Here is a 25,395-nt window from a genome sequence, read left to right on the forward strand (position 1 = left end):
GAAAGAGATTCTCTCCTTGCGATGTAATACTTTGAGTGTTCAATGTGCCCTGTGTTGTACTGTTGTCTGCCCATTTTGCTGCTTTAAATTTTCCCTGTTTTTGAAGTTATTTGTATCAGTATCTTAGAGATTTGCAGTACTTACACTTTTCTGGTAGATGACACTGTAGTTTGTTTTTTGGTCTTTGGGAGGTTTTTTTATTTTTAATTTTTTTTTTTAGCTTTTCCAAGCTCTATATAATTTTAGATATTTAGCCTTTTGGGGCTTTCATGTCTGGAGATCTGATCTTGCAGCTTTGGAGTCAAGATGTGGGGGAAGGTCCTGTCACTGGCGGAATTAGGATGGGGGTCTGCTTGCCCTTGTGACATCACTAATATCCCTCCTCTCTGGGGTTCCAGTTCCAAGTCTCAGCAATCTGCATGCTGACTGTGTTTCACAAGGTCAGTTTTAGTCCTGAGATGTTGGGGAGGGGAAACGCAGCCCAGCACACTGTTCTTTTCAGTGGATCCATCTTACTGGGAGCACCTTAGCTCTTCTGCATGTATCTCCTTTCAGTGAAGGATGTGTGCCTTTCGAACATTCAGCTTTCCCCTGCCCAAGGTTTGTATGGCAGCCACCAGGCATTTCTCGACCTCGACCTCTTATTTTATGAAGCATGAATCTCCTCAAGGTCCCTTCTGTTGTGGTCTATGCTGGTCTACTGTGTTCAAGAGGTGTTTCATCTTCACTCCAAGCCATGGGACTCTTCAGATTTAGTCCTTTTCTAGTGACACTCAAATTATCTTCCTGGAAGCAAGCAAGGAAATTCCTTTTATGCCATCTTTTTTTTTTTTTAAATTTTTTTTTTTTTTATAGAGGCATGTTTTTATTTATTTATTTGTTTGTTTGTTCGTTCGTTTTGTTTATACATGCACTGGGTACAGGCAGAAGCGCGGGAGGGTGAGAGAATTCACCAGAGCCAGAGCAGGGAGCAGAGCAGGCAGAAGGACCGAAGTACACTGCTGAGGGGAGCAGCGGGCGGCAGGAGAGGTCTGCGCGCCATGTGGGACCCTCCTCCGGTGGCCGGGAGCAGCCGGGGATCGAACCGGCGCCGCAGAGGTCGCCGGCAGCTTTGCAACCCAGCGCTCAACCGCTGCGCCACGGGGGAGGCCCCCTTTTATGCCATCTTGATCCAGTCTTCATCTCGTATGTTTTATTGGAATTCAGTGAGGCTTATTTGTTCACATCTGATCTATGGCTGACGAGTTGTCACAGAAACTGTATAGCATACAACCTAAAGTTAAAAATAGCCACTATTGGCCATTTACAAAATAAGCTTGACCACATCTGTATTACATTAATGTTCTTCAATTTGCACAGATTTTACCCAATTTACCCTAGTGAAATTCTGAAAGATTGTTTCTTTTAGGAATCAGAAACTTTTTTTCCTCTCTCCCTTTTATCCTCTTCCAATCAATACCACTGACTGCTGATCAGGACCAGAAGAAAGGCCATATAATATTTTAAGGTGTTAATTTAAATTGTTGTACTTCTATTTATTTATTCTATTTATTCCTTCTTTTTTATTCCTTCTTTTTTGAACTTTATTTTCCTCTTAGATTTATGATTTATTAGAGTACAGTTGGAAATTAAAAATGTGTATAGGTGCTTACATATAGTGTATAATATAAGCAATTTTCAGTTTGATATAGTCCTAACTTGTCTATTTTCTATTTTACCTGTATTTCCTGTGCTCTGGTATCATCTCCAAAAATATCATTGCCAACACAAATGTCAAGAAGCCTTGTCACTATGTTTTATTCTAGGAGTTTTGTAGTTTCAGGTATTACATTTAAGTGATTAATTCATTTTGAGTGAATTTTTACAATGATGTAAGATCAGAACCCAGTTTCATTATTTTGAGTATGGATATTCAGTTTTCAGTACCATTTTTTAAAAAGGCTATTCTTTCTCACATATTTGTACTTGGCACCCTTATCAAAGATTAGATAAATGTATATTCATGGATTTATTTCTGGAATTTCTATTGTGTTCCATTGGTCTTTGTGTCTGCTTTTATGCCTGTACCATACTCCCTTTGCCAGCAATTCTTTCAGTCCTTGACTTGTATACACATTAATCTCTTCCTTCACCTTCACATGACCTTCTCCCTCTGTCTTTCTCTGTGTCTCCTCTTATACAGACACCACACATATTGAATTAAAGGCCTATCCTACTCCAATATGATCTCACCTTAACTTAAAAATAAATTAAATCTTCAAGAAAACATATTTCCAAATAAAGTCACATTTTCAGGTACTAGGAAGCTGAACTTTAAAACTCTTTTTGACAAATGCAATGTAACCTATATACTCATAAATTTAAAAATGGTTCTAAAAAGAAAAACTGTGCTAGAAGAATATGAGCAAAGAAATCAATAAATGTGAATAAAACAAAACCAAAAATGTTGCACAGAATGATAAAGAAATATTTAAACAAAATGTTAAAAATAAAAATAAATTTAAAATAAGAAAAATTTATATATATGGTAGTAATCAAAGCTCAAGTCATCTAAGATAATCAGAAGAGTAGGGCTACTGTAATTTTTAGACCTTCAGTCAAATATGCAATTGAAAATTTTAGTAGTTAGTTCTGAGAGAAAAAAATTGAAAATATACTTTCCAAATAGTATTGGAGAAAATTTTTCTATTAAACAACTAATTTATAATGAATTCAAGAAAGAAAAAAAAAAACAAGTAACATTAAACACATATGCATGCACAAAATGACAGAAATAATTCCAAATGTATCAGTGATCATGTTAAATGTAAGTGCACTGAACTCTCCAATTGAAAGGCAAAGACTGCCCAGTAGATAAGAGGTGTTAAAAGAGAATTTCCTAAAACATAGGGTAGATAAATCTCTGATTGTTTTAACCCAGTCTTGATATAGATATGTTAGAATCAGGGAAAAAACTTTTTAAGGCAAAATTATTAGAGATTTAAAAAAAGATACTATAAAATGATAAAAAGTCAAAATTCACCAAATGATAGTGAATTCTCAATTTTTATGTATCTAACAGTGAGGTCTCATACAATCAAAAGCTGAAATTATTGGAGGAACAATAAGGAGCAAACTCTGAGCCTATGAATGATATTGCACCTCCATCACATTTTAATAGACTCCACCCATCTCCATGCTCAAGAGATCTCAGGTGCCTGGGATTACAACTCCCAGTATGTCATGAATCTAATTTCTTGAACCAGGATCCACAGGGAACTAGGGGTGGAGTTAAGCAGTCATGCTTGGTATATAATTTAACACATGTGATCTCAGCTCTCTTGTTTTTTCTGACTTTTGACTTGCACCCTGGTGTCTCAGCTCAGACAGCATTACTGTTGACCAATTAATCTTCTCCATTTTTCTGTTCTCTTTTTGCTCATTCCCCTTATAAATAAAACCTTTTTGACAATTTTTCTCTGCATGCCTGCTTTTGAGTCTTGTCCTGAGTTCCTAAGAACACACAAGTCACCTTGTTTCCCTCTGGGGCTGCACTGAACAAAATAATGCACCATTATAATAGAGAATTTTAAAAATCCTCTCTCAAAAATTGATCAAGGCCAAAACAGAAATTGTAAGTATAGAAATTTTTGTTTGAAAATACAATTTGCCAGTTTGATCTCATGGATCCCAGCAATTAAAAATACATTTTTAAGTATCTATGAAATATTTTCAAAAGTTGGCCAGTTATTAGGTCACAAAGCAACTCTCAGAACATCAAAAGAATTAATATAAATACATTTTGAAGTTGTAGAAGATAGAATTTTTTGGATGGATTAATGCTGCACCTCCCCCTGCAGTGACCTTTAGGGCTAATGGCTTTCGCCAAGGTCCCTAGGTCCGGCTGGGCAAGGAACCAGCGCGCAGGGGGAGAACAGCAAAACTCCCTAAAGCAGGGGAGTACATCAAAGTTCCCTGAAGACATGGATAAGACAGAAGCCTATCAAAGGATTACGACCACCAGGAGCTAAAACCTTATCTCATCTTTCTAGAACTACAAACTTTATCCCTTCATTGTCTTTCTAAAACTTCCTTCTTTCTTCCATAAAGGTCATTTGTTGTTAATTAAAAAATCATATGAAATCCTTAACACAAGGCTGACTCAAATGAAACGTTACTAAACCCTGTAATAATTAAAATATAGTTTAAGTGAAAAAGTAGCTAGTAAAACAAAAAATGCGATCATATAGCTTAAAAACAAAACTAAGGGATTATCTACTTAAGAAAGAGGCTAGGTCCAGATGTAAACCACTCAGCAATAAGCTAAATCCATTCACTGCTCCTGTATATATACTGGCAACTAACTCAAAATCGCACTCAGATTTACACTCTCTCTTGAAGTGTGTCTGTTTGTCATTTCTTCAGCCGAATCCCTGACCACCCTGCGCAGTCTCTCAACCCTGAGACGGCCTCATCGTTCACTGCTGTGCTGGTCCGCGGCAGATTAATGTAAGTAATAAGAAAAAGAGTTATCAAGGATAACTGCTCAATTATAATTTAAGAACTCAGTAGATGGTCATTCCATTAGCTAAGACTGTGAATGCAAGACAAAATAAAGATATGAGGGTAAGGGGGGAGCCTAGAAATCCATAGTTCTATGTTGACTATGTTACAGATACTAGATATAAAAGTGAAGATGCCAATTAGGACCTTCTGAGGAAAAATAAAGTTTAACATACAGATTAGAGAATCATTAGCATAAAATATGGTATTTTACTCATGAGACACCTAAAAGAGGTATCTATTGAGTAAGAAAGTAATAATAAATAAAGAGGAACTATAAGATAAAGAGAACTGCAAATTTAGAGATCTAGATGAGATTAAAAAGGCAAAGGAAATTAAGGAGTAATCAGTGAAATCTGAGATAAACTAGGAGAGTATAGAACCATGGGCATCAAACTGAGATAAGCTCTTCTAGTAGGAAGAGTGATTATTCAGTCCATTGGATAAGAACAAAGAAGTGGTCATTGTTTTGAGCACTATGGAAACCATTATGAACTTGGCATTATGGAAATCATTGAACTAATTCTCCATGGTGTGGTGTGAAGGAATTCTATTTGGAGTGGATTAGTTGGAGAATATAAAGAAAGGAAGTAAAATATTAACTACAGAAAACTCTCTTCAGAAGTTTAAGTATGAAGGAGAGTAGAGAGATGGGGAGAATAAAATAAGGGACAGAAGGTAAGAGTTTTTATTTTTAGGCAGGACATATGAGAGGAGGTTATTATGGAATGGTGTTATACAAAAGGATAGTGATGATGTGACAGGTGAGAGAGATAACTGCAAGGGCAATGTCCTCAAAAATTTGAGAGAGGAGGGAACCCAGAGCATAAGAAGTGCTGTACTTATACCCAGTAACAAGAAGGGAGACATTGCAAGGGTACAGATGAAGACGAGGATGTTCTTATTTCAGTCATTTTCTCAAGGAAGTATAACCGCCATTTAAGAAGTGAAGGAAGTGGTATAGGAGTACTGAGGGAAGAAAAGACATGTAAAATAATTGTTTAGAAGTGAAAATTTGAATGTGCCAGAGTAGTAGGATTGCTAGGTAATGAGGTGTGTCTTTTTGAATGTTGTAATCATGGATTGAATGTGAAAACAATCAGCATGGTGAATGTGAAACCAAGCAGCAATATTAAGCTGCTTGAGTGCAGGGAGAGAATCAGTTGAGCTCAATCAGAGTTGGACTTATGCCTAATGAGCACAATGATAGGGGAGAGGGACATATGACTTAAGGTGGCTGGAAGGTTCTGATTTCAGTATCACATGACCTACGGCTTTGTTTGCATATGCCCTAAAAATAGTTTTGAAAAACTAGATACACTCCACTCATTGTTTAAGGTAATATCTAATTTTCTCATTATAAGTTAAAATGTGATAAGACTTTTTGACATAATACGGTTTGATATGTCATTTAAAAAACTGTCTTAGTTCATTGAGGGATCCATAACACAATAAAATGGACTTAGTGACTTATAAATAGCAGAAAATTATTTCATACACTTATGAAAGTTAGGAAGTCCAAGTTCAAGGCACTAGGAGACTGGACCTCTGATGAGATCCCACTTCCTGGTTCATACTTTGCATCTTCCCACTGTGTCCTCATGTTGGAGAGGAGAGAGCAATCTTGGGCTCAAGACCAAATCACCTCACAAGATCCTACCTCCAGATGCCATTTAATTGGGAATTAGGTTTCAGCTTATGAATTTTGAGAGGACACAAATATTCAGTCTATAGCAATAACCAATGCACTTTAACACTATATCAATCTGGTATCCACCATTACCTATTAAAGAATGTACTTATATGTGCTGCTCAATTTGAAATTTTATCTTGTTTTTCTATTTGAATTTATACTTCCAGCCCATTTACTCTCCTTAACGACTGAATTTTATAATATATTTTTGTGCTCACAAGTTTTTATTTATCACCTTCACACATTTCTCTGCAACAAACATATGGATATAAAGTGAAGTTTAATATAATTTTTATATTTTGTGCAATCATAAGGTTCTAAGTACTAAAACTTCTAGATTAGTTACTATTATAATTATTATATACATTGATTAAAATAATTTCTATATTAAAACTTTTTTCAGAACATATATTTAAGTTTGACAAATAGCTATTAAATATAACAAGTAACATTTTATTAAAACTGTAAATTAAGACATTTTTTCTTAATGAATTACTTCATTCATACATGAATGTTAATTTCTTGACTAAGTTATAGAAAACAAAGGCCATCAATTATTTCTTCATTTTTCACTATTATACCTATGTGCTAAGAACCTTTTGCTCACAACTAAGTAGATAGAAAATGGAAAACGTCTATATGGAAAACTTCTATAGCAATGTCATTCAATTGCTTGAACTAATTGTTTCAACTTCTGAGTTGAAAGCCAAAAAGTATCATATGAAGATAGGAAATAGGTAAATAGTATATCAACTGATAACTCATTTTACTAAAAGCAAAGAAGAGGAACACTTTTAACTTGCAAAAGGATTTGTTAATGGATTATTAGAATCACTTGGCTTCTCAATTTCTAAGAACTATACCAAAAATGCTTTACTGAGATTTATCTGAAAGTAAATAATACTTGCTATTCTTTCACTTTAAGGCATATTGTTTAATTCAATGTACTCAGGAAGAAATCCACAAAAGTGAATATTATTGATTTCATTACACTTTTGTCGATATAGTGTGTGATGAAATGCTATTTAATCATGTTTCTTAAATCAAGCTTCTTATGTTGAGGTAATTGTAGATTCACATTCAGTTTTAAAGAAAACCCAGAGAGAGAGCCCCTAAACCTTTCATTGGATTTCCCTCCTTTAATAACAAGAGTTTCTAATATATTTTCATCAGTACTTTTAAGGCATAGATTTAGCTCATGCAATATCATGAAAAGCCTTGCATGCAATCCAACTGATAAAGTCAATAATCAATGTTAGGTCAACCAGCAAAATTAGACCCAATTGCTTAGAGGTTGGTTCATTTTTAAATTGTTTTACATATATATATATTTTGAAGATTTATTAATATGCTGAGAAAAAAAATCAGAGTATTATTTTGTCAACCAGATCACTTGTTTCTGCAGATAAGATTAAAATAAATTACATGGAATCAATTGAATTATTTCATCATTTCCAGTCAGTTATAATAAAAACAAGACAATAATAACATATTGTAATATACATATTACAAAATACATATTTTGTAATAATGCAATTAAATGACTAGCTAAAACAGTTTTTTATGACATGAGGAATATGACAACTGCAGCGGCAGGAAGGCATAGTGCAGGATTTCTATGATCCTGTGCAGACGGATTCACGGAGGAGTCCTGGAACCCTCTGTGGCTTTTGCAGGACTTCATTGGGATTTACCAGGTACATGGCAGGCAGGGGTGTCAGGAGGCTGGCAGGCCTCCCAGCCCCTGGTGAATCTTCACTCTTTCTGGGCTCTCTGGCGTCCTCTCATGGCCTCTGCTTCTCTGCTGGTGCTGTTCTTGTTCTGGTGTTCTCTCCCGCTCTGCTGGCATCCCCAAGACCCCGCCCTTATAAACACAGTCTCTCAGCCCGGGTGTACCCACCTACATATGCCCACACTCTATTCCAGGCACCCGCTATCAGGCATGCATTCAGAACCACAGGGATCCATCATCAATGCTGTTGACGTGAGGGCAGAAATGCCTGACAAACATTTACCCTACGCTAGTTTGGTAAGTGAATGTATGTGCAAGCATCTAGCTTTGTGTAAGGGCAGGACAGGACATGGGGCAGGTTTTCTAATATCCAGCAGACCGGGCGAAGGAGGACTCAGAATCCTCAGTGGTTTTTTGCAGGTCTTTTATTGGGATTTACCCGGTACACAGCAGGCAGGGCTGCTGGGGGGCCGGGAGGCTGGCAGTCCTCCAGCCCCCAGCAAATCCTCACTCTATCTGGGCTCTCCGGTGATCTCTGCTTCTGCTTCTCTTTCGGCTTCTGCTGGCATCCCCGTGACACCACCCTTAAAAGCCCAGTCTCAGCCCAGGTGAATCCCATCTGCCTATGCCCACACCCTACTCCAGGTGCCCGCCATCAGGCATGCATTCAGGACAAGGATCCATCATCTATCCTGATGGCGGGAGGGCAGAAAAACCTGACATTTTTCCTTACCCTACACTTTGTTTTCATCCTTTTGGAATGTTTAAAGAAGAATTAATACAAAATCAGATATTACTTCATTAATTTTGTTAGATATGGTGGTCTTCAATATAATTTCAAACTTTTCCCAGAATGTATTAAAGGGAAAAATATATACTAAAACCTGACCAGTCCTACAGGCAATTTATAGTATTTTGTTTTGTTGTTGTTGTTGTTATTAGGAAGTAAAAATTATTAAACAGTTTATAAGGTGAAATCATATTAATATTAACTTAAATTAGAAGTATTTATTATTCTTTTTACTAATAAATAAATGATATTTAATTTGGAAAAGCATATTTTTTAGTTATTTTAATTACATCAGTTGCATGACCTAATTCTCTTACTTTCTATTCTATTTCCGTTACTTTCTATTAATCCAGAGTCTTGAAAAAACCTTTGTACTGATATTTCCTTTTTTTTTTTAAAGATTTATTTATTTATTTATACAAGCACTGGGTACAGTCAGAAGTGCGGGAGGGTGATAGAATTCACCAGAGCCAGAGTGGGGAAGAGAAACAGGCAGAACGACAAAATACACTGCTGAGGGGAGTAGCGGGCGGCAGGAGAGGTCTGCGCGCCATGTGGGACCCTCACCGGTTGCCAGGGATCAAACTGGCGTTGCAGAAACTGCAGGCAGCTTCACAGACCAGCGCTCAACTGCTGTGCCACCGGGGAGGCCCTGTGATATTTCTAAGTATCAATACCATGAATCTGTTTTACTTAAGTTGGTCAAAGTTCTTTTCACTTCAGCTAATAAGCAATCTTAGAGTAAAGGGAAAAGATTAACCTCACAGTGGAGAAACCTGACAAACATTCTCCCAGCAAGGTGAACAACATTAGCATTGACAGTGGTAAATCATGTTGACTATGCATCAATATGATATCTTGGATCCTGGATCTTGGATAGGAGGTGATAAAAGTATACTTCACTGCTACACTCTTCTTCCCCTAAATCTATAATTCCATTCTACTCATGAGAAAAATATCAGACAAAACTCAACTGAGAGGCATTCTATAAAATACCCCCACTAGTCAACTCAAAATTTTCAAGGTCATCATAACCAAGAAAGTTGGAGAAACTGATAGCTAAAAGAAGGCGAAGGAGACATGATGACTAAATATAACATTGGACCCTGGAACAGAAAAATAATATTGGGTAAAAGCTAAGAAAACCTGAATAAAATATGGGCTTAATGATATAATATCGTCATTGGCTTACTGGTTGTGAAAAATATACCATAATAATGTAAGATGTTAATGGTAGGGGCAATATGAGATAATAGGGGTATATTAGAACTCTGTAATATCTTTACAAATTAAAATTTTTAATTCTTAAAAAAGCACTAGGGACAGGAAATTTGAATAGCTTGGGTAAAAAATTTAAATGGATTTTTAAATCTTGGTTTTCATTTTCTGCATTTTTTCCCTTTGCTTTCCTCTTGTGGGATTCTCCCTCCAGAGTGACTACAAATCAGAGGCAAACTCACTGACCAAAATTGTTTTTAACCCCACTACACTACACCATGCTATCCAATATCTGAATTCAGAACATGACATGTGGCAAATATACTGTTCATAAGACCATGTTTCCCCTTAAATGAAATACACAGATGACATGAATACCTGAAAAATCTTAAGGGTTTTAATTATTTCAAAATCAGTATTATTTTTTGTCTTTTTTTTTTTCATAGAACTGGGGATAGGCAGTGGTGAGATGATTCACCAGAGACACTGAGGGACACAAGAAGCAGATCTACTGAAATTCACTGCTAAAGGGGAAGTAGTGGGCGAGACAGGAGAGGTCTGCTGTACCATAGGTGGGTTAGCTCCTTGGCTAGGTATCAAACTCCAGCCATTGAGGTGATAGTGCTAATACTTAACCCCAAGGAGTTAAAGCCACCAGGGAGATCCAAAACCAAAAATTGATATTTTGATTTGTTATTCTATTTGGCAGCTCAAGACTTTACAGTCCAATGGGATACACCTCAGGAAAATTTGGGATCAGTGAGGGTTTTGGCTTCTCATACATGCTTGGAAAATACATGCCTGTGAGTTCTCAGGCAGCTCAATTTAAGACAAGCAATCATTAAAAAGGTCAAAGGTTTCCTTAAGACTATCTTTACACAAGTCCTTCCTTGGAATGTCTTCCTGTATGTAATGGGCACCTAGTGTGAAAACCACTGGAGTGATGAATGTTGGAATCTCAGAGGGGTAGGAGGGAAATGAGGACAAGAAGGGAATGATCCATTGTGAAGCAGAGTTTAGAGAGTTTGATGAAATTTAAATGGAAGTTCCTGGAAAAAGAAAGTAGGAAAAGAAAGAATGAGAGCAAAAAAGATAGGAAACAAAATTTGTTTTAAGAGAGAGAAAGCAAGAGAAAAGACAAGTTTGCATGCTATTTGGAAGAATGGGAAAGCATCAGAACCAAGCAGCATCTTCAAGAAGGTCTCTGAAAACCTTTTTTTTAAAGATTTATTTATTTATTTATACAAGCACTGGGTACAGTCAGAAGCGCGGGAGGGTGAGAGAATTCACCAGAGCCAGAGCGGACAGCAGAACAGGCAGACTGACAAAATATACTGCTGAGGGGAGCAGTGGGTAGCAGGAGAGGTCTGCATGCCATGTGGGACCCTCACCCAGCAGCCAGGGATCAGGATCGAACCAGCGCTGCAGAGGCTGCGGGCAGCTTTGCAACCCAGCGCTCAACCGCTGCGCCACCAGGGAAACCCTTTGAAAACCTTTCTAAAAGGTTTCTCAGACATCTTCATGAAGGCCAAGTCTACTCCTGCTCAATCCTAATCATGTCCATGTACAAGTTCCTGGCTCTTGGGAGGTGCTCGATAAATATGTGTTCACTGCTTGAACGTAGTATAGACTGCAAGGCACTATTCAGAGGATTTTCTCTATCTCTCTGCCTTGCATATCAAGGCAAGAAGTGAAAACAGGGCCTCCCCTGGTGGCACAGGAGGTTGAGCGTAGCACTGTAAAGCTGTCCACAGGCTCTGCAGCGGAGGTTTGATCCCAGTCGGCCAGCAAAAATCCCACGTGGCATGGCAGACCTCTCCTATCTTGCCCGCTGCTCCCCTCAGCAGTGTATTTCAGTCAGTCTGCCTGTCTGTTCCCCGCTCTGTCTCTGGTGAATCCTCTCACCCTCCCGCACATAGGGCCTATAACCCAGTTCTTGTATGCATGAATAAATATTGAAAAAAATAAAAGTGAAAACATGGTTACTACTGGCTTTGTTTTTATTGTAGCATTTCCCAAAACATTTCAATCACATGTACTTTATATGGAAATATCTCATTTAACTTTTCTAAAAGACATTTTAACATATGAAAATTAAAAAAAAAAAAAATCCACTCTGCAATTGTAACCCTACTGGGTCTGAGTTCCTCCTTCTCCTTCCCCTGCAGGGTTCGTGAAAGTCCATGCCTCCTTAGTCTGCACCTTGTTCATATGTGCTGTATTGAAAGAATTAAGATCTAATTGTGCTTTCTTCTTTTCTTGACTTTAGAACACATTTGCTCAAGATGCATATTTTCCCCAGCTACTGATTGCTGATTCTTTTACACCAGAAAGTCTGGGGAGGCGGTGTCTGCACACCAACACGCCACTTAACTGTCAATCCCATTTACACACAACTTTCTGATGAGGATCCCTTTGAGTAAAGTCTTAAATAAGGCAAAAATACCAGATATATTTGGCTCAGAACCTTTTTCTTACAGGTAGTCAACTCTAGAATTGTTAAATTATTCATTATGCTACTGGAATAATTATTCATTATTCTATTATTGTTTTGCCATAAAGTAAATATATTTTAGTTCATGCTGAAGACTCCTCCCTAAATAGATTTTCCCAATAGTACCTGAGGATTACATTGAGAAATAGATAGCAAAGCTAATGCCAAGCACTGGGAATTCCTAGTGCTATACATTAGAGTGAAGATTCAGCCTAAATATTTCAAACTCCTTCACCCACCCCTTCTCCATGTTCCCCCTAACTCGCCTTCCCAATTTCTAGCTAATTCCTTCAAAGTTTGTTTTTCTATCCTAATACCCAAGTTGCCCTTTTGCTGTTATGAAATTGTAAACCATGTCAAGGAAAACCTATCTTTGAGAAGTACCTAAGTGGCACATTATAAACTGCAAAGCTCCCATAGAGCAATTTAAAATGATGAATATACTTTCAAACTTGCACATGGACTTCAGCCAGTCACAAGACAGAGATGTGGAGGATGCATTAAACTCCCCATCTGCTCTTCACATTGCTCATCATTGATTTATAACCCACAGTAAGTCATTTGACCACACAAACAGGGCTGACGAGCAAATGCAGCACTGAACAACTTAGGTAGGTGCCCTATGAAAAGATATGTCTGTGGCATTAACATTTTTCTCCTACCTGCACCCTGATGTGACTCACTGCTATTCCAAGAACAGTTCTGCCCACAATTCTCAGTAAGAAGAAAATAAAACTCTGAGGTATATTTTAGACTTTGAGAAAATAAATAAAGCTCTTAGGGATAACTTTAGACTTGAAAAAGAAACTCTGATGCATCTTCTCTACCTTCAAATACAGCAGCATATGTAAATCCATTACTCCCTGGGTCATTTGTCATTAAAAGAGTCACTTTTCCCCCTAGATTGTGTACAGTCACTGGCAAAGTGAGACATATAGATATTTCCATTTTTGCAAATGATGAGAGGGCACAGTATGTTTCAAAAGATAAAATGAAGACTCACAGGCACAGCTAATGCTGGTGTGATTTCTGAGCAGAAACTTCAAATAGGCAGCTATGATGGTAAGTGTCTGCCATGTTAATCCTGTCCCATCTCCTATAACAACTAAGGGTAACAGTAAACTACGTAAGGCCATATTCTGCAGCTGGTAGAAGGCAGAATGTGAAGGTAAGAATGTTTGGTGTTGGTATCCAACTTGTTGCATGGCTGCCATCTTGGCCCTTCTGCTCCCAGGCATTCTTCAACTGGCTGCCTGCAGCATCTTCTCTATGGGAATGTTCTATGAGACACTATCTTAGAATATCCCAGGTACCTCTCGCTGCCATTCTTTATCATTCACTCTCTACCCTCCCCAGCTCTGAGTGCAATTTTCCTGTTCTAATCTAGCTCATCTTCTAACTATCATACCTTTAAGATTTCAAATTTAAGAATAAATTCATATGATCTGCTCAGGTGTTACTGGCAAATGTAGAGAGATACACTCCTGGCTCTTCTTTCCCTCCAGCACATTTTAAACAGGGGTTTATTATAAACCGTTATCTCAGCCCAAAGGAAGATTCTCCTGCTGGGAATTTCAAGTGAGGGAGGGAAAGAAAGGACATCTTTGGAGAGGCAGGTCACTGACTTATGAAATACACAATTTGATGGTTATTTACTGGATCCCAGAGTCTTTAGGACTCTGGTCATATAGAAGAGTCTTACCTTTGTTACTGAACTAATGTGGAGTTGTTATAACACTGCACATAAAAATCTGAGCAAAATAAGAGCAAATGGAATTTCAAAGGAACCCATGAGTAGCCAGTGTTAATCAGCTTCATAGAAATGCATTTTGGAAATGTGAAAACAGTTTGGTACAGAAGGTACATTTAGGAAATGAGTTAGCTTGGAATTCCCTGGAGGGCAGATGCTCATGGGTTCACCCATTCCCTCTCCATCTTGAGGACACAGACTCTGCAGTCTGGTTCCTAGTTGCTATCTGCCAACCACCTCTTCCTTTCCTCTGCATGTATTTTGATTTCTGCTAACTCATAACTTCTGCTTATTCATAACTTCTGTTTGCTCATAATTTCAGCCTACACCATAACCCCTCATACTCCTCGGGTGCGTGATTTTAGCTTCTGTTCTGGATTCTAATTGACCCACTCAAATATTTCCAACTTGAGTATCTCAGAAGAGATGTTACTTGGATCAGGGATCAGTTAATTAGCAATCTCGTTTTTGAGGTAGAACCTTTGTAATTGGCCTCAGTGAAAGTATTCTTAGTTGCAAAATTCAATTTGGCTACCTTAAGCAGAAAAGGCAAAGAAAAAAGAAAACAAGAATTTATTGGAAAGATATTGGATCAGAATGATGCTCAGAAAATGAACAGAAGCAAAGGGGGCTATGCAGACACAATCACAGCCAAATCATACCCCGGAATTAGCCAAGAGAGGGCACTGTTGCCATCACTGAATTGCAGGAGTTATAACTTGTAACTGAAACCTGAGTACTGGTAACCAGATATCACTGCCTGTTGCCCTCCTGCCAGTGCTGGTCCTCCACACTGGACATTGTTGCAGTCCGTGCCACAAAGTGTTCTCCTCATCTCAGCTCTCTTATATGACCAACTCCAAGAAAGGTGTGTGTGTGTGTATGTGTGTGTGTATATATCTTTTTTACAGTTTATTTTTTTTAATTGAAGTAATTGGCTATAGCACTGTATATGGTTCAGAAGTATTGGAAGGTATATTTAAGTGGTCAAGTCTAAGTCACATGCTCTCCCTAGCTGCATGGAGGTGGGGTGGAGATAAGGAGGAGGATGAGAAAAAGTATATGGCCTTTTGGACTTGATCAGTAAGAAATGGGCTCTTCTTCTCAACAAGTTTCAAGCAGTGGAAAAGTCCTTCAGTATATCTGTGGACTGTCTTATTTATTTTTTTAAGAGTTATTTATGCATGAAAGAACTGGGGTAAAGGCCGGGGGGGAGGTGAGAGGATTCACCAGAGACAGAGTGGGGAACACAACAGGCAGATAGACCAAAATACACTGCTGAGGGGAGCAGTGGGTAAGTCAGGAGAGGTCTGCTGCGCCATGTGGGTATCTCCCTGGCCAGGGATCGACTTGTGCTGCAGTGGCTGTGAATAGCTTCATAGGTTGCATCTTAACCCCTTGCACCACCAGGGAGGCCCTGTCTTATTTATTTTTATCTACCTAGTACCTGGGGAAACTGCCTGGCATCTAACAGGTACCCTAACATAGTTGTCAATTATCAAAGGAATCATGATTCAGTAATTTTTTTCCATAATACTAAATAACATAATTTCTCCATACTTTTGGAAAGACTGATTTAAACAAACAAAAAAGCACCTATTGACACATCAATGGAAAAGCAAAAGAAGAGTTTTATGATGTACAGATTTATGACATTGTGGCAGATGGAATGTGAGAACTACTTAAAAGAAGAGAGATTAAGGCAGGAAAGAGAATAGAGTTTGGAAAAGGAACATCAAAGTGGGTTAGGGGTGGATATGGAGGAATCAACAAAAGGGAGAAGAGAGAGTCCAAGACACATAAGAAACAGAAAGTAAGTTTCCTAGTAATTTAGAAGGAAATTAGAAAATTCTGAAAGTTGCTTTAATGCAGCAAGGAAGGAATGATAATGCTAGCAATTTAAATACTACATGCAGGACAATGGCTAGAAAGTGTGTGTGTGTGTGTGTGTGTGTGTGTGTGTAACGGCAACAACAACCTATTAAGATGGATTCTGTTATTTCCATTTTATAAAGAAAATGCGGCTCAGAGAGGTTAAATGATTGGCTTAAGTCAAGCAGGTAGTGACAATAGCAGATTTTAATGATCCTATCTGAATCCAACTTTCACAATTTTCCCAACAACCCATCTCTCTCTAAGTAAGACAGAAAAGGGCTACAAATTGGGGTGGGGGATGATCATGTGCAGTAGAGATTAGCACTGTTTCCAAACCTGCCTGCAAACTACGATGCCCTTAAGAGGTGACTAACCTACTTTTGAAGTCTTTCTATAGAAGTAAATTTGACAATTAAAATTCTCTAGATTGTTTGTATAGGAAATTTTAATAAATAAATAGACAAGAGAAGCTTCATCTCACATGTCAGGCTAACTGCCTCAATTATCACTGTACTTGGACACAATAAAGGAGATTTGTGCCAGCTCAAACAATGGTGGTTTTTTTTTAATGCACTTCAATCCAAAGGAATGGAAAAGAAGATTTAGATACTCTCTGCATTTAAAATAATACCCTAAAAACAGATTTGCATGGTTTCCCTGTCATATTTAGGTGGTGAGTGTTTTCCTAGTGCATTTCATTCATGGCCCTGTTGACTTTAGCAACTACTTAACAGTCAAGCATGGCTAGCGTTTACCTGCTGTCATCCTGGGAAGGTAGACTACCATGATACAGAAGGCTGAGTGTTTGGTCAATCACTAATGCTAACAGAGACTGATTGCATGGTCCCCAAAATATATGTCCACCCAGAATCTGTAAATCTGTAACCACCCTACAAAGGGTGTTTGTAGATGAGATCATCCTTGATTCAGGTGGGTCCTTAATCCAGTGAAAGTGTCTTTAGATGAGTATGAATGCAGTAGGACAGAAGAAGAAACAAAGCAAGATTATGAGAAGACAGAGACAGTTGCTGCATCTACAAGCTAAGAAATACTACGAATTGCCAGCAGCTACCAGAAACTAGGGAAAAAAACAAACCATGAAATGGTTCTCTTTCAGAGTCTCTACAAGGAACCATTCTGCTGACACCTTAATTTCTTGCCTCCAGAACTATGAGAGAACACATTTCTCTTGCTGTAAGTCATCCAGTTATGGAAATTTGTTACGGCAACCCTAGGAAACTAACACCACTAGCAAAGTTCAGGAAATGTCAAGAAAAGTCTTACAGATAACTCATTTAATATTTATTCTGCACTGAACTACAAGCGTATGTAACACACTAAGGGAGTTCATGGATATTACTCTTTGTGATGAGGTTAAATTTAAAAATCTAAGGTAAATTATAAGGTACAAAATAGAGAAGGGTGCAGATGGATGTAACAGTGCTCATGACAGCAGCAGGTGAATGCGTCAAGTTTAGGACAAATGCAAGTGTGTTGGAAGAAGAGCAGGTCTTTGAATCTGCCCTCTTGACAATGCAGCTCATTTCACTGCCCTGCATTTTATAGCAAATACATAAATATTCAAATGTTCAAAAGATTTGCACACACACAATTCCCCTGGAGAAGGAAGGGGGAGAGGTACTGACATCACTCACTTACCAAGGGGGTTTTCAGTTAAGCCACGTGCCTGTATCTGCTCTTCCTTGGAGAGCTATTAAAATTGTGTACAACTAACAAGATTCCAGGAGCTGGGCACTGGTGGGTGGCAGTATTTGTGCAAGTTTAAATGGTTGCTGAGACATGGGCAGCATCTTTCTGTATTGATCCGCAAGATTTGCTTTCATGGACAAGTATTGGGATGAATGCAGCAGGACCTGAAAGAAAAGGTAGCCAACTGACACTTCAAAGGGGCTGAGTCCTTCATAGGTCACTCGGGAAGGAGAGTCATTTGGATTGTTGATTGTCAGAGCAGAAGAGGCCTCAGACAGCAACAGACCTAAGTCTTTCATTTTTTCAGCTGGAAAATAGAAAGCCAGAGGAGAGTCAATTTGTGAAGGTCACAGGATTGATTTGAAAGCTAAGTTATTTATATACGTTAAATGGTCTCTTCCAGGGGTCTTTTACCATCTATGACTGTCTCTAAGCCGTTGTCCAGCAGGACTTTTATGATTGCCTGTCTTCTGGGCAGTGATAGAAATTGCCATCCTATTCAATTGATGATTTGGCTGAGGATTCAGAAGGAAAAGAAGAGACGGGCTGAAGGAGTCAACTGAGGCTTAACACGTCCTCCTTTGGGAGATGCCCTTACGCAGCACAGAACACCCCCTTAGGACCAGTGAGGCACTGGGGCTCATGGTTTGGAGTGGGGGCTGCGTGGGACTCATAAAAGATTTAAGAGGGTAAGAAACTTGGCAGAAAGTAGATGGCTTCGTCTGCAGAGAGAGGGCTCCAAACCCCCAAACAAATTGCACTCCCCCACCGCGCCACACACACTCTTTAACTGCACCACACCTGTCTTCGCCAGATGGGGCTTCCAGAGCAAACGCCTCCCGGTCCTCTGGGATTTTCCAAAGCTGGCGCAAGCTCCACCCTCGCTGGAGTGGGGCTGCTGCCCTAACAGCAAGCTCCCACCCGAGAAGTGGCTGGGGCGGGGGGGCGGCCCGGTGCTCCCCCATTGGCTGTGTGGACCGGAGGGGCGGAGGAAAAACCGCACAGTCTGGCCGGCGGGCACCCTCCGGCTCACTCCCACTGCGCCTGCAGCCGGCTAGTGCGCCCAGCGGGTAGCGGCACCACAGCGCCCAGCTTTACCGCGGACGGTTTTGCGGGCGCAGATCGCAGAGACTGGGGCACCAGCAACGAGCTTGGCGCGGCCCGCGTCTTACCCCGAGCGCTGGAGCACGGCCCCGGAGGCTGGCGCATCCCATCCCGCAGGTCAGTGGAGGGCTCCCGAGACCGCCCGCGAGGCACAAGAGTGGGGAACAGGAGATCTGCAGGGTGCCGAGCGCGAGAGCTGGCTGGCTCTCTGTGTGGGGCTCCCAGACTCTTCGCCTGGGGCGGCGTTGGGATTGCGAGGCTCCGCTTCCTCCGACGCTGCCTTCTACACTTTCCGTGGCTCCCAGAGGTTTGGCTCCTTGAGGTGGACATCCCGAATCGGTCCGCGCAGTCCTTACGGCCCCGAGCAGTCTGCGCGGCCCGCTTTCCTGATTCTCGGGATGATCAGGGTGACAGGAGGACACACTGTCCTTGGCCGGGGGATAACCCACTTCTGTCCCGGACACTGGGAACCGGGAAGGTCTGCCCTAGAATCCCCTGCTACAGAGCTTGAGTCCTCTATGCAAATGTAGACAGTTCTACACTTTCTGCAGACTGTTTTTAGGTGCATTCTGGCCCCCCCACCCCACCCCCTTGGAGTGTGTGCGGTCATTCTTCTGCTTGTTTTGCGCTTACCTGCATTTCTAGGGTTCCATGTTCCTTCGTGGGGTCTTGCCACGCGCACACTGGCGGTGTTCTATTGATCCATACCGGTCTTCGGTGGTTCCAAATCCAGGAAGTTTTACCTGGTTCTGAACATTAGCTTTCCCCAGCAGTGGTTTCCTGAGTTCCACGAAAGCCTGGTAAGAAACGACACTAGCCACCTTCCCCCTTTCCGAGGGCTGATGAGGTGCTGGAATCCTGCGTTTCCATGTCGAGGTGTTAGGATTATGGGCGCAAGTTTGAGTTCTGATGTAGGCGGGAAGTGTGAGATGTGCCCTCCTCCGGGGAGCAGGACCTTCATTCACAGAAACATCTCGTTAAGGCTCAGGTTTGCGCTCTGTACTAGTGCCCTGGCTCCCCGCTGCTCTTGGGTTCAGTGTCAGACTCCAGAGACAGGGTTTCTTTCTTGATCTTACTCATTTTCCCTGCCCGTTAAATTTCCTTGGGAAATTTTTCTGCTAAAATGAGTAAGGATTTAGGTGCTTCTTTGGTAGTGGATAATGGGATCGGATGGCTGGAAGACAACTCAAAGCCATCACATTTGGTTGGGGCCACAGGGCAGGTTTAAAGGGCAGAGGAAATAAGAATCGATTATGTCCAGGGTGACTCGAGGCACCACTCTCCAAAATATGTCTCCTTGGAAGCGTTTTGCTTTAGATTTTCATATTCATTGTCAGACAATGGCATATCAACAGGAAAAGAGGCAGGATAAGTGATGTTCTTTTCTTAAAACGTTTACTTCTTAATGCATTTTCCCAGCACAATGCATCGTCCTTTTGTTAAAGAAGGTATCGAACTAGCTTAAGTTATGTGACTAGTCTGCGTGCTTCAGCTTGCTTGTGATCTAGCTTTTAGAAATTCTTGTATTTTGTGACGTAAATGATTCATTTTCCTGAGTATAAAAACATCAAGCCCCACTCTCATCACCAGGCAGGTACACCCTTTAAAGTCCACTTGTAGTTGAGCCCTGATGCGAATGGTTTTTTGAAATATCTGCCAGTGAGTCTCCCTTCTAACGGAATTGCAAGGACACCTCTCCCACAGGGTATGTCCTAGACGTCTTCAAAGGCAGGGCATTGTGGGAACATTCAGACAATCTCAGAAGTATTCTGGGAATACTGAGCTCCAGAAAGTGAGTGGGATATTCCATTTCTGTGTTTTGGTTTTGAGGGGCTTACTTATTTATTTTTGATTCAATTACATAAGGAAAGGTTCTTTGAAGAGCTCAACAAACATCCATGGGTCTCATTAAAGAATGTTCATTTAAGGTAAGATCCATTCCATTCTCCCTGCTGTTGGTTAGTTCAATTCAACAGATTTCAGTGGATACTGTGATGTGCACAAGCTTGCCAGGGGTTAAGAGATAAATAATGGTGTAATGGTGTGTGGCATCAAATCCATCAGAGGATTTATTTGCAGGTTTTCTGAGTTTCTTTTCCTTTTTTTTCTTTTTTAATAAGGGAGATGATTGGTGAGAATGACAGAGATGATTGGTGAGAATGATTAATCATACTAATGATTAAGTAAACTTAGAGTCATATATTTATTCAAAGAGTGAACGATTAACCCATCACAGGAAAAATCACCTGACTTGTTCTCTACTCTAGATCAAGTCTCAGCCTATCTGATAATATCCCTTCATGTGTGGGCTCACCCTTCTGCTTGCACCTGTATTTTTTACCCCTCCCCCCACACTTTTTTAAAGCCTGTAGAGCTTATATAAGCATTTCGTTGTATTTAATTAGTTACTAGGAAAAAAGCAGAAAAAGTGAATTCATGACTGAATTTTTGTTTTACTCATTTGGGTTTTTAGAATAGTAATTTATTATCTGGATAAAAATAGAACTATGGATAAAAATGGATAAAAATAGGACATCAGGAACTATGTAGGTTCCACTTGCCCCATTCCTGGCACCCATGAGCTATTCAGGAAATATTATTAAATGAAATCTGAAGCCAAAAACTACTGGTGCAGAAGAATGTCATTTTCTTCAACTAGATATGTGTGGAAGATATTATATTATTATATTACTATATTTACATAAAGCAGCACAAGCTTAACTTTTTTAGACTGTCATTATGGTTAGTAATGACAGCTATAAAATAATATAGCCTCTCAGTTAGTTAATGGAAGAGAGAGCCCAGCAAAGAAACTCAGACAAAGCAGGATTCCTTTCAGCTAACAGATGTACCTAGAGGATTCAGCCAGAGGCTTAGACAGAAGTCAGTGATATGGACAGGTAGACCAGCTTTTGATTCAAACTCAGGAACTTCATCAGTGCATCACTGGTCATCTCAGGTACAGAGTTGAATGGGACCCCTTCAGTTCTGACTCTGATTTGTGGCAGAGGTGTTCCTCTAATACAGTGTTCTGAAAAGCCTGGTCACATCACACAAAATGCCTCGTATGGTACATGTTAATGCTTATATGTAACCAGAAAATGGTCATAATTTGTTGATAACAAGTGCTGGCAACAACAACAACAACAAAAACTTGGAGATTCTGAGCAGTGAAGAAGCCATATACACTTCAACAGTGTCTCTCAGCATGGAATGGCACAATTCAACCAAAGAAGTGCCAATATTTAAAGTCTTTGAATTCATATCAGGAACAGGATAGACTGTCATTAATATTTCCTCAGTTCCTAACTTTTAAAGGATCACCTACTAGGTTATTTTAAGGAGGAAAGTCAATCCAGATTTATAATTTGTATTATGCACTTGATTGTTGAAGCCCATATTGTTACAGACAACAGTATATAAGGGTTTGGAAATTGTATTGTTGTTATGGATACTTAAGAAGGCAATATAGGGGCCTCCCTGGCGGTGCAAGGGGTTAAGCACAGCACTATGAAGCAATCCACAGCCTCTGCAGCATGAGTTGATCCCTGGCTGGCCAGGGAGCAATCCACATGGCGCAGCAGACCTCTCCTGCCTCGCCTGCTGCTCCCCTCAGCAGTGTACTTCGGTCGGTCTGCCTGTTCTGGTTCCCCACTTTGTCTCTGGTTGAATCCTCTCACACACTCCCCCACCCCCGCCCCGGCATCTCTGGCCTGTACCCCAGCTCTTGTATGCATAAATAAATAAAATCTTTTAAAAAAAATAAGGCAATATATACAATTTTTGGTGGGAAACAAAAGGATAGGTGGTAAGAAGAACATGTTTTAAATTCATGAATACAGGAAGGTGACTTAAATCACAGATAAAATACTTAATATAGGGAACACTCAACACACAGATTCAACACTCCCAGAGGAAGCCAAAATAGCAGCTTTCTTGATTAATTTGCCAGAGATATCTGGTACTGATAAGAAGTACCTGCTAATTAATATTTTTTTTAAGATTTATTTATTTATACATGGAACTGGGGTGTAGGCCAGAGGTGCAAGGGGTGAGAGGATTCACCAGAGATAGAGTGGGGAGCAGAACAGGCAGATCTACTGAAATACACTGCTGAGGGGAGCAGCAGGCAAGACAGGAGAGGTCTGCTGTGCCATGTGGGTTACCTTCCTGGGGGATGCTAGCTTGATAGTCTGTGACTGAACCCTTGAGCCACCAAGGAGTCCCTGTACCTGCTAATGTATTTACTGTTGTCAATTAAACTTTTAGGTTTGTTTCTTACTCACTTTAAATTTCCCTGTGGCCAGGATTATAGCAGAGGAATCTACTTTTCTCATTTCTTAGATAGACCATCCACAATATCCTATAAACTGCAACTGTGATGCAAGGTGCAATGAAGCTCTATTGGGCATATTGACTTTCTGGTCTCAACCTGAGAGTCTTAAACTTTGAAAGAAAAGGTATATATGAATCATTTCAAAGGTTTACATTAAGTACATACAAGATCAAAAAAAAAAAAAAGAGGAGGGGAGGAGGGAGGGGGAGAACAACATGAAGGAGATGGAGAAGAGAATAGGGGAGCAAAAGAGGGAAGGGAGCATTTTCACTGCATAAGCTATAATTAAATTTGATTTCTATTTCTTTTTTCTTTTATTTGTTTTTTTTTTTTGTTTTTTTTTTTTTTTTTATAGAGGCATGCTTTATTTATTTATTTATTTGTTTGTTTGTTTTGTTTATACATGCACTGGGTACAGTCAGAAGCGCGGGAGGGTGAGAGAATTCACCAGAGCCAGAGCGGGGAGCAGAGCAGGCAGAAGGACCGAAGTACACTGCTGAGGGGAGCAGCGGGCGGCAGGAGAGGTCTGCACGCCATGTGGGACCCTCCTCTGGTGGCCGTGGAGCAGCCGGGGATCAAACCGGCGCCACAGAGGCCGCGGGCAGCTTCGCAACCCAGCGCTCAACCGCTGCGCCACCGGGGAGGCCCTCTTTTTTCTTTTAAAGCAATATAGGATACCTTCTTTTTTTTTAAGATTTATTTATTTATTTATTTATACAAGCACTGGGTACAGTCAGAGGCGTGGAAGGGTGAGAGAATTCACCAGAGCCAGAGTGGAGAGCAGAACAGGCACATTGACGAAGTACACTGCTGAGGGGAGCAGTGGGCGGCAGGAGAGGTCTGTACGCCATGTGGGACCCTAACCCGGTTGCCGGGGATCAAACGCGCTGCAGAGGCTGCGGGCAGCTTCGCAACTCAGTGCTCAACCGCTGCGCCACCGGGGAGGCCCTGATTTCTATTTCTTAATGAAAATACCTTTATAACTTTTTCTGATCATAAGACACTAAATGTTCTTTGTATCAAAATTCAAATGCAGAAATGAACAACAAAGAATATGAGAATGTAGGGCCTCCCCGGTGGCACAGCGGTTGAGCGCTGGGTTGTGAAGCTGCCCCCGGCCTCTGCAGCGCCGGTTGGATCCCCGGATGCTCCCCGGCCACCAGAGGAGGGTCCCACATGGCGTGCAGACCTCTCCTGCCGCCCGCTGCTCCCCTCAGCAGTGTACTTCGGTCCTTCTGCCTGCTCTGCTCCCCGCTCTGGCTCTGGTGAATTCTCTCACCCTCCCGCGCTTCTGACTGTACCCAGTGCATGTATAAACAAACAAACAAATAAATAAATAAAATAAATAAATAATGCATGCCTCTTAAAAAAATCATTAAAAAAAAAAAAAAGAATATGAGAATGTAATATCACCCGTTAACAAAAACATGTTAACAGCTTGGTCCACAGCCTCTTTAGTTTAGTTTATAAGCTTTTGCATTTTTGTGAGATTGTGTATGCAGGGAGAGTAGTAGTAGCAGTGCTAATAGTTGCTTTTTTACAAAAATATCCTATGCCCTGTTTTGAAGTTTACATTTTGATGTAGCCAATATGTTGTTCAACATCTTTCCATATTAGAAAATACAATAAGTTTTATTATATTAGAATCCTCTATTTTATGTTTCATTCATCATTTATCAGTCTTTGACTAATGGACATCCTGGTAGTTCCGGTGTTTAGCTACAGAATACTTCCTTGTACTTTTAAACTTATCTGATTTTTCCCCCATACAACAAAATCTCAGAATTATTTACATTGTTTTTTAATTTAATCCTACTTCTTTATTTTAATTGAGGTTATATTCGGATACCCCCATAAGGTATTACCACCGTAACATACCCACCACCAACACACCCATATTCCACCACCATGAAGACCACTGTGTTTACATTGTTAACCTATAATGCCATACATTTTTGGTTGAAAAGGGAAGCACTTAAATAATGCCCTACTGTGTAGGTATTTGCCTACTGTGACCCAAGATGACTTCTATCTGCTTGGTACATGATATCTTTTTACCTTTAAAGGCATTTTTATTGATACTTAATATTGCTATAGAAAACCACATAAGTATATAATTTATTATTTATGTGCTTCATTTGTACACACCCA

General features: G+C 40.1%; 1 protein-coding gene across 4 annotated transcripts in view; it reads left to right on the plus strand.

The window, feature by feature from the left end:
* The first annotated feature begins 400 nt into the window (after nucleotides 1-400).
* Nucleotides 401-25,395, plus strand: part of SERTM1 (serine rich and transmembrane domain containing 1) — a 40,356-nt gene continuing 15,361 nt past the window's right edge. The window contains exons 1-3 of one of the 4 annotated variants that reach the window (XR_008554198.1): nucleotides 413-600; nucleotides 4,405-4,488; nucleotides 12,245-12,418. The gene's annotated coding sequence lies outside the window, so the exon portion shown is untranslated. Of the gene's footprint in view, nucleotides 601-4,404; nucleotides 4,489-12,244; nucleotides 12,419-18,992; nucleotides 19,026-25,395 lie in introns of those variants that run through there. The other 3 variants (XM_054701439.1, XM_054701438.1, XM_037527187.2) reach the window with 3 other exon arrangements.

This window comes from Talpa occidentalis, unplaced genomic scaffold (genome assembly GCF_014898055.3).
Source record: "Talpa occidentalis isolate TD23 unplaced genomic scaffold, MPIMG_talOcc4v2.1 talOcc4.5, whole genome shotgun sequence".
Lineage (NCBI taxonomy): Eukaryota > Metazoa > Chordata > Mammalia > Eulipotyphla > Talpidae > Talpa > Talpa occidentalis.